Source organism: Eubalaena glacialis, chromosome 20 (assembly GCF_028564815.1).
Source record: "Eubalaena glacialis isolate mEubGla1 chromosome 20, mEubGla1.1.hap2.+ XY, whole genome shotgun sequence".
NCBI lineage: Eukaryota > Metazoa > Chordata > Mammalia > Artiodactyla > Balaenidae > Eubalaena > Eubalaena glacialis.
In genome coordinates, this window is record NC_083735.1 from 4,762,576 (window position 1) to 4,780,034 (window position 17,459).

Below are 17,459 nucleotides of genomic sequence, written 5' to 3' on the forward strand. Positions count from 1 at the left end.
TTGCCAAGGAAGAAACTTTCTCTTTCTGAAGTGTAGATATTCCAGTGCCAATCCCTTTAGCCAATCTGTGCTCCTTTGTCAAGTGCAAGGGAGTCGCTTATTCATTGGAAGTTACTTTTGACTGTGATACCAAAAGCCCAGGAGGAAGTTGCAATGCTACAAAAGTCAGCTGTTACTAAAACAACCTGGAACTGAGCTCAGTCGGTGGCTACGCCTTATACCAACAGCAGAGGACTTTCTTGGCAGTTAAGATGCTGCCCGGGAAACTGACTGACAACGTGTTTTCTCCTAACTCCTGCACATCCATATGGCATCAATAGCCCCAAGTGGTGGTCCACCTGGGTGGTCCAATAGAGGCCCTTCATAGCTGGACCTAGAAACCCCTAGGCCTTGGTGGATTTATGACTCATGAAAACAGGGGCTAGAATTTGTTCATAGGGTTTCATTTTAATATGCTTTTCCCTAAAACTGTTCATCGCCAAGTCTCCTCATTTTCCCTGTGTGAAAGGAGATGCCACTGCTCAGCAGACTTTAACACAAAGTGTGGGACCCGTACCTGCTTCCTCTATAACAGGAGATGGACTCCATTACACTCAGGTTCCCAGAGGCTACTGGATTGGGAGCCCCAGTGATTATGCCAGGAATCACCTTCTGAAGCCAATTCTCTTTCCAGAGTACACAGCTTGAGAAAGAGCATAATTTGAAAAATATGATCACTTTTAAACCTAGTTGGGTTATCTTATCCTTAATATAAAGGTGACTTGTAAAACATCTGTGCTTCATAGGGACAAAGCCAGGGAAAATATTCAGCTAGGAGCTACATTCGTTTCACATCTGCAACTAAAGTGCTCTACTATTATGCTCTCTCTTGGGAAGAATCCATCCATATGGCCACACGGGAGAGTTAAATAAAATATGTTTCATAGCTACAGATACAGATAGAGTGTAATTTATATGCCTCAAAGAGAGTAAATAAATTGAAAATAATTATAATGGTCACGAGTAACCAAGTTCTCATTAGAAGGAAAACTACTTATAAAGCCAGGGCCAGGAAGTTTTGGCTCCATGTACAGACTTTCCTGACAATATCTCATCAGAGACATACGTGAACAACCAAATTCAAGGATCTACACAATAATATTTAGGCCCAGGAGTTACATTCAAGCTATTTAATTTGGATGCATTGGCCCTAGTTAATCAGAATGAATACCTGTTCAGAAGAGACAGCAGCTATTGCGAGAGAACTGTGTGCCCAGCCTGCCCAAACATCTACTTTGCCTTTCATGAAGATGATAAAAGAATCCACTGAAAAAGATGGAGTTCATACCCAGAAATGAGAACTATCTACAATTAGCATATGTAGTTCTACATAACAAACCATGAAGCTTGAACAGTGGGTTCAAACGCATGTAGGCTGACTCCAGGGTACGTTGTCTTAGGTACTCTGCTGTGCTTCTGATACACCAAGACACCAGCAATAAGTACATGGGTCCCCTCATTAATAAGCTTAGCCTTTGCTGGCAATTGCTCAAAGTATATTTTTTAAGCATGAATCTAAATCAACAAATATGCATGAAAGGTTGCTCTCCTAATTAGGCTCCGCATATGACTGCAGGGTTCTTCAGATCTGTATTTCCAGCCTGAGTCCTGCATGTCTTTAATTTCTCAAAGGGACTGCATTTTTCTGGGTAGAATGATGGGAGGCTTGGGCTTTTAAAAATCACTCCGATAGGAAGCGTCACCTACTACTCTTCCACTGGGCAGACTCAAGTGTACCATGACACTTCCTATTTGTCACCATTAGACAATCTCTTCCATTCTGGGAATAGATACCATTTAATTATTTCATGCCCAATATCATATATGTCATGCCTACATTCATGGAATGAGTTTTTAAGGTCATCTATTCCGTTCCCAAGTCTTCTGAAATTACTACATTTACTTCCTGTCAGATAAATGAGAATGTTTATCACCAACAGACCAAAGAGGGTAATTTCTATTCTAATATCTAATACCTAATAACCCTCATTGTCAAGAAATGTCTTGTGTTTAAATAACCTAATCCTTTAGGCTTCACCTTAACTGGATTTTATTTCAATTTATCCTCAATAGTTACTGACCTTGAAATGTCACCAAACCTGTTAAAAGAGATGAAGCACTTTAGAAGATGGAATGAAATTTTATAGTGACCTAGAATAAATTAGTGAAGTAATGAGAACTTAAAAAAAAAAAGTTTGTTAAGACTGAACAAGTTATATACATATGAGATCATAACCTGACAGAACATAGATCACGGTGTTGCAAATCCATATCTTTGTATTTTTAAAAAATAAGCACAAATGGGGAAGAAAGGATCCTTTATGCTCCTCAGAGCCCTATTTTACTACTAGTGTAGGTCTCACAACTAAGAGTGGCCTAGAAAATGTGACTAGTTCAGATAATAGTATTATGATGATTGGAAGGTTAGTAATACATAGACAGGCACTTCTAAGACTAATGAATGCTCCCTGAAACTTATCATTTGTATAAAGGTCAAATAACTATTTAAGATAATTTAGTATTTGTCCCCAAAGAAAATTTTCTTTTGTTTCTCTTTCCAAAAAACTGAGTAATGAAATGATTGTATGTATTTTGTGTTAAAATTTTAGATGGAGATTGTCTTTTCTTAGGTTGTAATCTTGGTGATGACTATCTTTCCTAGGAAGAATCTGTGTTTTTTCTTAACCTAAACTACATACTTGGCTAGAGGCTTCTAACCCATAAATAAGTAACCCATCATTAACTAACCCATGTTTGGTTAGAATTTATTGAGTTCACCTCAGATATTATTTAAGTAATTCCAAATGTTTTGTAAAACACCACCATTGAGCTCTTATAGTTGGTAATAACATTGTTATTCTTGCATTTTCTCAATAACTATGCAGTTACCTATAGTCTCTATGTTTATATGTATCATAGCCCTTATAATTAAGTTTGGGTGGTGGTAGGGGAATATGGCACCACTCTTGGTCAAGTTTAACAGACTCGTAGAGGTGGAAGGAATTTTAGTGATTCAGTGATAGGTGTGTGAGTTGTGATAAGCAGGACCAAGTGAGTTGCTATGGCTTAGGTTTACTTCACATAATCTTGGAAAGATTTATTCATGTCTAAACCAGATCCGCCTTTCTGTGAGCAAAATCCGCTTCCTCTTGATCTGTCTTCAGATCAAGGATGTGGAAACTTTGTCCTTTGTTGTTCAGGAATTGTTTTTAATGTACTTGAGTACCATTTAGGTAACCTTCCTCAAATCAAAGCCATTTCTGTTCTCTGAATTCCAATGCCCATGTTAGCAGCTAAGTAATTCTTTCACTTGATCACCTTCCAGATTGCTCTCCTCAAATTCTCTGCAAAATGTGAAAGGCTTTGACTCAAAGGAAATCAACTAGAGAATTATTAATCTAATATATTGAACATATTCTAAACACAATCATTTCTTTTGCTGGTGGTTTAAGTGGAAAAGAGTGCACACATGTGTGTTATGTGTGTTTGTGCATTTTGAGTCCTGGTTGTTTATGTGATCGCAATCAGATGTTATTATATAATATGCTCCAGTACAACATAATACTTTGGAGGCAATATCGTTTACCATAAAAGGATGTGGTTTCTGTAGGCAGACATTATGAATTTGTATTCTGGCTGTACCATTTACAAGCCATAAGAATTTGGAGAAGGTATTTAACCTCTCTGGTTAAACTCACAGCTCACCTATACAGTGTTAATAATAATATTAATTGTAATATAATGTTATAATGATAGTGTTAAGAGGATTCAATAAATTAACACATGAAATATTTAGAATAGTGCTGGAATCACAGTAAGTACATAATAAATGGTAGCTGTCCATCATCATGGTCATTTTTGTGTAAAGAAGGTAACATATTGATATATTTAGGCATCATCGGTATCACAGCTCCTAGCACATTCCCTAATTGGAAACCAAAATTCACACCCCCTTCAGGACAAATTAAAAACAACACCACAGATCCCTTCTCTTGCAGAAGGCCTGACTTTACAACCTGTCTCTTCATAGAAACGTCAAATTTAGTTGGGTAATTCTACCATTCCCCATTTCTCCCCAGTAGTTTCACAATATAACATAGGGATTATATAAATATCCATTATCATTTCAAGTGTTTTAAAAAATTCACTAACTCAGGGGATCCCCACCCATCTCCCATTTTCAAAAGAAATAATTCACACAAAGTGAAGAACCAAAGTCACTGAAAATTAGTTTCCCTTACACTTTTCCCACCTGGCCTATCAACTCCTTGTTGTAAAGAAGGGATGCTTGCTATCACTGAAGGGCTTTTAGGCAACCTGGTGACTTTGGTAAAATTAATTTTCTAAGTCAAATAATGAAACCTTTATCATCAAGTAGCAGTAATTTTCAGTTTTTCATTTGTCTACACTTTGAGGTACAAAAGCATGTAACAAAATTATTTTTAAGGTATTCAAAATGAAAAGAAAAAAAGAGGGTTAGACTAAAATTTAACAACTGTCCACAGTTTAAATCTGAAAATAAGAGGTGTAGTGCATGTTTTAAATCTTCGTAAATTTAAACTTTTTGTAAAGGTCTTTGTTTTCTCCTTGCTGTTTCTCACTTTTGTCCTCGTGATTCCTATGACCCTCGTGATTTCTATGACCCATTTCTATGGCCTGCCCCTTCATGCTCTGCGGAGTTACTTCAACTGCTACTATAGGCTCCGTTCAGTCCTGGGATTGGGGTATAGAAAATGGTACCTATCAAATTTAAGGGATGGATTTCTTCACTTTGTATTTGAAGTATTAGTGGGGTTTTAAAATATATATTTTGGAGCAATTACAATGAATATATAATCCTGATAGCAATTCTAAAAATGTTTTCAGTTTAAATTCTCTTTCAAATAATGCAAAAAGATTAGAAATTGTAATGACACATTCACTGGTTTATTTTAGACCTCTCAGAAAGTTAGAAACAAGTCCTGAACTTAAATCCATATTATTAAAATTAAAAGTGTTTCTTAAGAATTTCTGCAATTAAGACTCAAAAGGAAAATAAACCACCCAACCTGAATGATATACTCTGTGGTGGTTAATTTTACGTGCCAACTTGACTGGCCTAAGGGATGCCCAGATGCTGGCAGAACATTATATCTGGATGTGTCTGTGAGGGTGTGTCTGGGAGAGACTGGCATTTGACTCAGGAGGCCCTCGCCTACGTGGGTGGTATCATCCAATCCCTTGAGGGCCCAAATGGAACACAAAGGCGGGGGAAGGGCAAATTCTCTCTCTTCTTGAGCTGGGATGTCCATCTTTTCCTGCCTCTGACCTCAGAGTTCCTGGTTCTCAGGCCTCAGATCCAGACTGGGTTCCACCATTGGCTTTTCTTATCCTCCAGCTTGCAGACAAGAGACGGTGGGAGTCTTCAGCCTCCACAGCCAAATGAACCAATTCCTACAATAAGTCTCATCTTAGATCTACCTATTTATCTGTACCCTATTAGTTCCGTTGCTCTGGAGCACCCTGCCTAATACATATGCATCGGAAGTTTGCTTTACTATGCTTAACTGTGTTTTGGTTACTCACTTACTGCCTCTGCAAGATTTTCTCTAAACACACTTTAAAAACATAGTAACAAAAAGAGTCTTTACTGAATAATTTCTCTACACATACATTCACTTTTTGTGTGTGTTTAAATTAGCGATGGCAGCTCCCAGAAGAAGGTTCCATCTAGAGATAAAAGGTGAGTTTTTCCAATCAGAAGCCACAGGATAGAACAAAATAAATTAATTTTAAAGAAAAAGAAAACGACTTTATTTCAATCTCAGTTAATGTATTTGACAGCTAACATACATTAATATATAGCATAACTCTATTCTTCACCCTAATTACATAACTAATTACATAACTCTAATAATAAACTCTAACTAATTACATAAACTCTAACTAATTACATAACTCCATTCTGCACCCTAATTACACTAGGGTGTAATTAATACACCCTAGTGATGTTTGCTTAAGATAAAATTATCTATAGAGCATTCACTAAGTGAAACATTGCCCTAAGTTATAATAAAAGTCTGTTTTTCTGAAGATATTAAAAAGTAATAGAGACTTCCCTGGTGGTGCAGTGGTTAAGAATCTGCCTGCCAATGCAGGGGACATGGGTCCGGACCCTGGTCCAGGAAGATCCCACATGCCGCAGAGTAGCTAAGCCCACACGCCACAACTACTGAGCCTGCGCTCCAGAGCCCACGAGCCACAACTACTGAGCCCGCGCGCCTAGAGCCCGTGCTCCACAACAAGAGAAGCCACCGCAATGAGAAGCCCGCGCACCGCAACGAAGAGTAGCCCCCGCTCGCCACAACGAAGAGTAGCCACCGCTCGCCACAACTAGAGAAAGCCCGCACACAGTAATGAAGACCCAACGCAGCCAAAAATAAATAAATAAATAAATTTATTTATTTTTTAAAAAAAGTAATAAAGATTAAGTCCATAGTTCCATATAGTTATACACAGAAATGCCTGAAGATGATGAAATAGTCTAATTTTTTGAGGTCTTTTTCTTCCTGAAGATGCCATGATTAACCACACATATAAAAAGTCAAGGCAGCATTTTAAGATCCTTCCACTGGAAACATTTGGTATTGAGGGAGGGACGTGTCTGATATTTCGCGTACCTACAAACGGAATGATTCTGGAATCAGGCTAATTACCACCTTTGCTGTTTTAGCCTTCACAGAGCGCCTGATTTTTCCCCTCAGAGAGATGAGGGAAGCCAGGCAACTATACGCAGATTGACCCTGCACACAAATAATCTGAAGAAGATTGACAAGCTTCGTTCTCTTCAACTATTTCATTTTCTTTCATAGAAAGAAAATGAAATGACCACACAATTCTCTGGCTTTATTTTGGCAAATGCTACCATTGAAAGTGTAGAACCAATCAACGACACCTCTGGCTGAAATTTATTTCTGAGGAATATCCCAAAGGAGTGATTTCTGAGGAATAATACGCAGCCTTCACTTGACTTTATCACAGCTGGATACGAAGTGAAATTCCCGGCTGGAATTTAACCACCCAGAACCAAGCACCAGATGGCTTATCTGTACCTCAGCCCGACAGCTGTGTCCTGATATGCACAGCTGGTCTTCACGTTTGAATGACAATATTTAAATGATAACATTATGTGATGTAGAAAAATGTGTTTGGGTGGCTCGGGTCTTGAAAACTAGATTGCACAGTTGCTCTTAAAAGTAAATGCACGGCCTCAATGGCTAATTCACATTTCTTCTATTTGCGTTGATGGGTCTTGGCTGGAGATAAGAGTTTAGTGTGTTGATGGGTCTTGGCTGGAGATAAGAGTTTAGGGCCACGTGGAAGCATTCCAGTACCATTCATATTGTGCTCTCTGCCCATCATGACTCCCCTGGGTGCTCACCATGTGAGATTTTCCTTCACAGAAAAATAAGCACAGCATAGTTTTCATTGCAAAGCTGGAGACTTTCAAAATTTTGTGATAATTAATAGATATTGCATTCTGCCAAGACAGAGGAATTCAAAGGTACTTGGTAGAAAGCAGCTGCTATAGAAATTCTTCAACAGTTTGGGGATGTTATTATTCAGTTCCCAGTTGAGTCACAAATATCACCAGATGAACAAACATAACAAAATTCATACCAAAATTCAGCACTTAAAAAAAGAAAAAAAACTATGAAAGGCAACTCTCAAAGAAAATATATTTGAATACATTTCGGACACGAATGAAAAATTTGACCTATTTCAAATGAGATGGATGAACGAATGTGCAAGGCTTTAACTAATAAAATATATAGTGACAAGTTTTCTATGTTCACGCTTTGTCAGAGGTTTCCTGTGCTGCTGCGCAAACTTTGACGAATGTGCACGTTACCCCGAGGACTCAAGGGAAACTTACCCTTAATATATATCCAAAGTCGTTGTGGATATAAGGGGGAAAACATTATGTCTAGTAGTAAGGAGACCTGGATATATTATCTCCATGCTACTTTCAGTTACAATGAGTTTGGTCATGTCAGTTTCCTGCTATAAACTTCAATCCCTTCACCGGCACAATAGGAGCCGTGGATGAGTTGACGTGTGTGTGCCTATGTCTGTAAACGGTGATGACACACAAGGCAATGTGACCGTGACCGCTGTGTGGTTCCCCAGGGAACTCCACCCGTAGGACTCCTGTCCCTAGCCAGGGCTCTGAGTCAACTGCAAGACAGAATCCAGGAGGGGCAAAGAGCGGCCTGATGATCACTTTCACGATAAACCAAGAGGATATCTCTTTACCCCGAGTCAAATGGGCTTCATCCCGTGAAACCCAGAGGCGGCCAACTTCCCCGGGCGGGACCACAAAGCACAGGGTAGGGCGAGGAGCCTATCCCTGGGAGCAGCTCAGGCTCCAGAGGAAAAGGTGAGCCTGCCCAGTTTAGTCTTCTCTGACTTATCACTCAAATACGTCCCTCAGAGCACAGGCTGGAATGGCCAAGAGTTCAATGAACATCCTCAATGAACAGGAGAAGGAATATAAGCAGTTAGGAGAAAGCCTCTCCCCTGACTTTCCTCGTGGAACCTCCTTGGGGAAGGGAGCTGCAGTTAGCAGGAGTCTCGTGATGAAGGACTTGGATAAGCTCCCCCCTCAACCCCAGCGGACCACTCTTGTGAGTGCCCACTGAGGCCGCTGTGAGCAATACGGGCTCTGCCCTCCTAAGACTCAGTAACCTGTCACAGCATGACACTAATTAAATCAACTCCACGGTCACTCTGTTCCCCAAACCAAAAATGTACTCCTTGTCCCATTTCTCATCCTGAGTTGTGACTGGTCACATCACCCAGCGTAGTCAGCTACCCCCAGGCATCTTACACCACGTCTCCAAACCATCAGCGAGTCTATAGGCTTTTCCTTCAAAACCCATCCAGAATCTCACCGTTTCCCATCACTGTCACCAGGACTATCCCATCCGGCAACCCCATCACGCTGCCTCATTTTCCTCCAGGGCTTCCACGGCTCTTTAACATATGACGCATTTGTTCAGCGGTTTACATAAGTTCCATCAGAGTAGTAATTTCTCTGATTTGTTCACCACTGTATCTATACCATATAAAAATATCCCCGACACATAATAAGCAACCAATAAATATTTTTGAAAAGAAGAAAGGGAAGAAGGAGAGAAGAGGGAAAAAGAGGGGAGGAGGAGGGAAGGAAGGAAGAAAAGAAGGAAGGAAGGTGAAGGAGGAAGGGAGAGAGAGGGAGAAAAGAGGTAAGGAAAGAAGAAGAGAAAAAAGGAGACAACAACTGTTGAGGTTTCTAAGGCTAAGTCCAGCCCAGATTGTAAATTTCCTCGTCCTTAATTTGAGGATGGAATCTGTCTTTGAAGCCTAGAATGTGATAGTCAGCATATGCGAAAAGCGCTGTTGCCATTTATTACAACCTCCTTACTCTCCAGCCCTCTAGCCCTTGGCATCCACCAAAATGGGCCCTCTACCTTCACAAGGCCTTCCAGTCACCCAGTTTGGTGACGCTCCCTTAAACACACACACACAGTGTTCAGTCTGAATGTTGCCATTGTCAGCAATACCAATAAATTTCCCATCAACCAAGTAGACTCCCTCCCCAGTAGCGGATGATTCTCACTTTTGACATTATAATTCAGGTGCTTTAAAATGATACTAGAGAAAGGCAAAGACTGTGATTAATTAGGATTCAGCAACATCAGGCTGCTTGATGTCAAATGGATCTGCTTCCATGCTCCACGATCTGTTTTGTTCAATTATTGCCCATCTTTATGATACTTCCCATAACGAATCTTCTAAATTCCCTCACCAATTTCTAGTCACTATTTCAAACTTGCTGTAATCCTGGCAGGTGATTTTTACTACTCCCAGAGAAGATCAAGATTATCAGACATTAAGTCCCCCATATTCCTTTAACCTCATATTCTCAAAAATAATGCTGTTTCTATCAAAGAGGGAGAATGCCCTGTTCCTTTCAACCAGCCTCTGAGCAGCATAATCATCATTCTGATGTCGAATGAGGCTCCTTTGATCTTGAGATGTAAATAAGATGGGCTCAAACTCCAATTTTATACTCTGATGAAGTCCAAAGTCCTTTAAAAAGTTTCTAGAAATTTACAAAGGTCTTAAACTCTCAAGGTCGCCTCAGTATCTGGCCTCTTTCTGTATGTGTTTTTCCTATTATGTACTACACTGACCCAGAAGTAATATCCAGCCACTTCCTTCAAAAAAAAAAAAAAGAAAGACAGAAAAAGAAAATGTCGTGAGTGTTGAATGAAGGCTTTTACTGGAAAAGTCAAGAGACACCATTCTAATCAATGAGAACGAAGTAGTTTTCTACTGGGCATGTCTGGGAATCTCCCACCCCCTGGCTTGAACATGGATACGATGTCTGGAGCAACAGTAGCTGTCTTGTGACCATAAGGCAACAAGTAAGTGCTGACCTTTTAGAGTTACTGAACCAATGCCAACCCCTTTTTACTTCTTGTTTTGTGCAACAAAGTAAATCCTTTTTGCTTTAAACCATTACTAAGTTTTCTGTTATTTGATACTCAAAGCACTTAAAGCTGATACAAAATTTCAAAATCACAGTTATGATAACCCTAAACCTGTGAAGTTCAAGAGTTTAAAGATGTGTGATCTAAGCTTTTTACAGTTAGAGCCATCGGGTAGTTAGGGCACCTAAACTACTAAATGCCGTCAGGAGCCTGGGATGCAATTAAAAGCTAGTTGGTTCACAGCTCCTTAATTCTGTGACCAGAAGATGATAAAGATGGTAGGAGGGTCAAAAAGCCCCTCTTCCTCGGAATGAGAGGTCATTTTCTCTCACTACCTGACTCCCTGAATTTGCCCCAAATTTGGAGACCTGCCTAATATCTAAATCTGTCCTGGTTCTTCAGAAACCTGTGTTAGTAACGGGCCTTGCCCACCCACCTGAGCCATGTAAGAGTCCTGAATTCCTAATATGGACTTTCACCCATGAGCTAGCATGATACTATTTTAATTGCTACAGTCTACCATATAAACTCAATGTACTACCTGACAGGTTAATTCTGAAACATTATTTATACACGAAGACCTACAATTTAAAAGACAGTAGAGGGCTTCCCTGGTGGTGCAGTGGTTGAGAATCTGCCTGCCAATGCAGGGGACATGGGTTCGAGCCCTGGTCTGGGAAGATCCCACATGCCGTGGAGCAACTGGGCCCGTGAGCCACAACTACTGAGCCTGCGCGTCTGGAGCCTGTGCTCCGCAACAAGAGAGGCCGCGACAGTGAGAGGCCCGCGCACCGCAATGAAGAGTGGCCCCCGCTCGCCGCAACTGGAGAAAGCCCTCGCACAGAGACGGAGACCCAACACAGCCAAAGATAAATAAATTAATTAAAAAAAAAAAAAAAAAAGACAGTAGAAAATGATCGTTTTTGTTCAGTCATAAATGAATTTTATACCTCCACTACAAATTATGTTGTATGAGCAGTTAAAGGTTTTCTGGGGTGCTCAAAATATTCTATTTGTTGACATGAATGGTGATTACACGGGTGTTCCTTTTATGCAAAATTCTTTAGGTTGTATCTTTATGCTTTATGTCCTTTGCTATATTTATATTTCACAATAAAAAGGGTTTAAATGGTGTAAAGAATATTAGTGACACACAAAGAGGCTAAAGATATCTTTAAAAAGCAGGTTACACAACAGTTTGTGTATTGTCAAGATTTTTCACCAAACAGATATGTACCAAAATGTTAATGCCTTATCTTCAGTGAGGGCTAGAGTACAGAGTACTGAGAGATTGTCAAACACCTATGTGTTTCTAAAAAATGACAAAATGGACACCAAGTCACATGTAAAATAATCCTTCCTTTTACATTTTTATATGAACCAGTGGGAAATAACAGTGATGTTTAAAGTGGTAGGAAGACATCCTGAAGTTTGTTCTGTTGTCCCCGCCTTTCTTATTATAATGGATCACATTCATGAAGACATCATAACATTATAAACAGCTGTCATAAAAGTAGATTCCACCGTGTAAAATGGTCTGCTATATCCTTGTTATGATAACTTTATTGTAGCAGTGACCAGTATTAAAATTACAAATTGAAAATATGTTGTGTATAACTCATTTTGAAAAGAAATCACTTAATAAGACACTATTCTTCTACGCAATCTTGGTCCTGTAAGCCACCAAGATGACTTTTAAAGGTTAAAAAGTCAAAAAAAAAAAAAGTTTGTGATTTGAATCTCCTATGATTTGACAAATGGGTTCAAGGGCATGACCCAGAAAAAGTATTTCAGAAAGGAAGAATACTTTCTTTTCCGATTTAGAGAATAACAAGATAACACTTATATCTGTATAATGACTCTAATTATACCAAAACGTACAATCAGGAAGAATCATCAAGTGTCCCAGGATTCGTGTAAAAATGGACATAAATGAGAAATGCGGTACCACGAGGTTCTTTTGTTAGCAACTAACATTACTTACAGTCTGCAAAACTGACAAGAGCAAATGCCAATCAAATAAACAACCTGTATTTAGATAACCCAGGTAGTAGTTCACTGGGGAGTTCTTGAATAAAGAAATTATTAGTTCAATGCCAAGTCACGCTTATAGCTTCGAACAAGGAGGAAAACATGGGCATGTTTCTCAAATGGATTTCACAGAATCAGTGCAAAAGCCGGAGGGGACGGCTTAGTTTTTTAAGCCTCAGATTTCAAATACCTAGACTCCCTGCAACTGCAGCGTTAAATCCTCTGTGGAGCCACAGTTTCAAATGCTATCAGGAGATACTCAACTCTGCATTCTTCTGAGACTGATAAATTGAAAGCCGTGAAGTTTAGAGGAAACAGAGGGGAGGCTGCGGCCGCCTGCACGTCCTCCTCACCCCGCAGAGGAAGGCTCTACCTGTAACACTGTTTAAGGTTCCATTTGAGGCTGTCTCCTTGGTGAGCCTGCAGGATGGTGTTTTTAAGACACTCCAGAAATCTCACAACCCTGCCATGGACCATCTTTGTAAACATTGAAACCACATTTTAGTCGAGGGAAAACATTATTTTTAACTCTCATTTAAGACAGTCAAGGAAGTTCTAAGTGCTTACTTAAAAACGTGTTATAGGTATCCGGCCAACTCTTCACTAGTCCTGTGGAAAATTCTGAATCTCAGAATGAGTTCTCCTCCCTGACATCAATTGCTTGGCAGATGCCAATTAAACAATGGAATTTTATTGAATTTTCATTGTACTTTACCATTCTCTCACATCTCCTAACTCATTCCCAAAACTTCGTAAGGTAAAGAATAACACTCTTATTTTCTCCATTTCACAGATGAAAAGTTTGCCTAGGGAAGATTTTATGAATTAACCACACTGATACGTTGTTGCCCTGTGTTTTAAGATCCAGAGGTTGAGAATCCTCCCACAATATTGCTAGTTATAAGTTCCATTTAGGAAAATAAGCTTTTGACCAAAGAAAACTGTGTAATGCATTCTAAATTTAAATAAAAATAATGTATATCTAATTATTTTGATTTATCAATAATGCTACATACTTCTGCTGTTATATATAATTAATGATTTAAAAGAATAAATAATTGGAGAGGATGCTGGAAAACTGTGGACCATTTGTTTTTAAGGTCTCCTATCTGATTAACAGATATCTCTTTTCATTTAGATTTACCTCAAAATAAAGCATAAGCATCCAGTTATACACAGGCGCAAACGAAAACCTGAGAGTAACATGAGGTCATTTCTAGGACTGAAACTCAAACTATGCTCCAACTGTGAGTCAAGGAAAAATTAATCCAGAAGAAACCCGAATATCCAGACTAATTTAACATCTTTAAGACATAGCTGCAGAGATGAATCTAAATTGAGGCAAACTGAAGAGTGGATCTGCCGGGTATTTTAATAAATGTTAGAAAGCCACCAAATAAGTTAGATTCCTTTGAGATGGCACACTAATTATTTTAAATACAAATATCCTGGGGGAAGCTAACATATCGCGATCTTTTCTCCGACACTCCCACTATCAAATAATTTAGCTGTTTTCCTCCAACCAATAGATGAACTGAACCTCTCTGATAGGAATTTTGATTTCAAGTAGGAAATTTGGAGAAGAGTGGACTTAACAGGAGGTAACAAGTTCAGGCTCTTTTAGCCAGAAGAAATATACGTGCCCAACTAGGGAGAGCTATAGACAGCAGCGGGCATGGAGACCAATTTTTCACATATTATGTTACACAATTATTTTTATTTTTATTATTTTTTATTTATTTTTGCTTAATACTTGACCTGGCTCCCGAGGTTGTATCAAGAAAACTAAGGATCAGCGCAGGTGCTAATGAAAATTAATTGAAATTTCAAATTTCAGCTGGCATTAGTTTACCCTGATGACCCCAGCACAAATGACTTGTTCCTCCTCCAAAATCCCACAGCAGAAGTTTATAACACTTCTCTTTAATTACACCTAACATTTTTCTTTTTTTTTTTTTTTTTTTAATTTGGCTGCACTGGGTCTTCATTGCTGCCCACTGGCTTTCTCTAGTTGTTGCAGAGCATGGGCTCTAGGCACATGGGCTCTAGGCACATGGGCTCAGTAGTTGTGGCTCACAGGCTCTAGAGCGCAGGCTCAGTAGTTGTAGCGCACGGGCTTAGTTGCTCCGCGGCATGTGGGATCTTCCCAGGCCAGGGCTCGAACCTGTGTCCCCTGCATTGGCAGGCAGATTCTTAACCACTGCGCCACCAGGGAAGTCCCTACACCTAACTTTTTAATAGCACTTCCCTATCTTGGGATAATTCTTCTAGGCTATCTTATGCTGTTTAAATTGTCTATTTAATTTCATAGCAATAAGAGCCTTGAAGTTTCTGTAAACCTTGCAACTCCTACCAAGTTAATATTTTAAAAGTCTGGGCGTGGGGAGTGGGATGAATTGAGAGACTGGGATTGACATATATACACTCATATGTATAAAATAGGTAACTCCACATCACCAAACTAAGACTTGACTTAATCACAGTTTTGGCTCTCCCAGAAATGGAATCTTAAACCAGTTAATCAGGAACCGTCTGGTCAGCACTAGTTAGGTAATCTGTTTCCTCCCCTATAGGCAAGTAACTTTGAAATAACCAACCTGCTTTTTTGCCAGTGTAGCTACCTTTTTCCTGCTCTCCTCTGCCCGTGAAAGTCTTTCATGTTGTACAGCTCCTTGGAGCTGCTTTCTACCTCCTGGATTGGATACTGCCTGATTCGAATTGATTTTTGCTCAAACAAATTTAAAAGAATGTAACATGCCTCAGTTTATCTTTTAACAGTTCTAGTGTCAGAAGAGAGAGTGAAGTACGATATACCCCTGACACCCCGCTGCCAAGAGCAAAGAGCAAGCGAACGTGGGTACCTGCTGAGCCCTGAGCTCACGCCTCCCCGCCGGCTCTGGAGGTCGTGCGCGAGTCCCCCCGGATCCTAGTCTGAGCTTTCAGACTTCGTGTGAGCATTTCTTTGTCCGTACTGGGTCCAGAAGCTGGTCGGAGTCAGGCTGGGTCCGACTTAGAAACCGGACTGGGTCTGGGGTCGGATTGGGACTGACTTGAGCTGGACTGGGTCCAGTGTGGAGCCTCAGGTGAGTCAAAGTTTGTTTTCAGGCTGAACAGGCAGGTTAAACTCATCAAGGATAATCCTGAACTGCAGTGGCCACGGTGGAGAACTTCTCACCTAGGTAAGCGTATCCGGTTAGGAGGCGTCCTAAAGTAAGGGGGTCTCAGACAGGCACTCACCAGAAAAGGTAGAAGGAACATTATTTTTCTCCTCTACACTTTCTGGGGACCTGGATGAGACCCGCTGAGACACCCCAACTTGCTCCAGAGCCTGCAGATGGGATCCCGGGGAAACTGGTGAAGCCGGCAAAGGTTCTTACCAAAGTCAGCTCTCCCGGATCTCTGCTGCAGGGCCTGGTCGAGAGGAAAGTACAATTTCATGCTGTGCCTTCCTTTCCGAACCCAGATGGGCAGGAAAACACAGTTGTGAGAATGAGATCTTTGAATTGTGACTCTTGACTTAGCTTTTAGGTGCCCGCTGGTGGTGACTCTCTCATTCCCAGGGACAGCTATGCCTGCTTGTTTATTTGTGTCCTGAGAACTTGGCTTGGCAGCTGTCAGGTTGCAAGCCCCTGAATATGGCCTGGAAGAAATGTGGGCTGCATCCCATTTGAGGCTTAGGTCCTCCTGACTGTTGCCAGCTCTTGGAGGGGGGGGGGGGAACTGTCTGAGTCTTTCCTTTGTTTTTAGGGGTGACTCTGGATCTTGGGAGAGTAGGATCTTTTGTATCCTTTTGGGGGATACCTCTGTATCCAGGGGCTTGTTCAATACCGCCAGGAATCTACTCTCTGTCCCAGGTGACACCTGACAAGATAATTTGAAAGGATTTTTTTTTTTCTTTTATTAAAGTAGCTCTACAGTCATAAGTTGGTCAAATTGGAAGCTGATATTTAGAGCCTGAGAGCAACTTTTTTTTAGGTCTTCTCTAAACTAAAATGAAACTATGTACCCAGAGGGAAAGAAAAACATTCTGAAGCCTTTGTGGAAGGATTTACTAAAACATTCCAAAGACACAGAACTCTAAAATCTGAAATATAGAAATCTTTTGATTTTCATCTTAGTGGAAGATCTTCTCCCTGATAAAAAGAAGCAAATTGAGGATAAGTAGTTGGATGGGTGGGTCAGTCTCTTAATATCATTCAGGTTGCAACCCAATTATTTAAGGAATTAAAAACATCTAACTTGTATTACAAATCAAGTCTTTACAGGAACAGAAATGAAGCTCTAGAAACAATTCAAAGCACACTCATACTTTTTTTTTTTTTTTTCCCCACCAATCCCCAAACCTCCCCAATGAGATGTCAAAAGACTTGCAGACTCTGTAAATGATCTGGACTTAAGGAACAAGAGTCCTTGGGGGAAGGACTTGCATTCTTTCTCTGTGCCTTTGGAGATGTAACTCTTCTACCTGGTCTTCTCTAGAAACCAGGGAGGGGGAGGATATTTTGAAATCCAGGCCTAAGAAAAATCTTAGAAATCTCTTTCATAAAGATTAGTAAAAGGCTATCTGAACAGGTAAACTTATTCTATCTGCCAGGAACACAATTTGGATCCAATGTTCTTTTATAAACTAGTGAGTTTGCATTATCATACCTGTCTCATGGCTAAAATCTTAAAACGAAAGCTATAAGATCTGTTTGTACCTGTCTGTATGTTTATAATGTCTAGGTATAGTATAGATGTGTGATTTTTTTTAACTTCCCAATAGTATTGCCACAATTAATTTGTAAACAGCTCTATTTTAATTGGCTTAAAGACAAACATTAAATAAATCAAGTATACTCACAGAAATATAGAAACTAACCCAAATGTTTT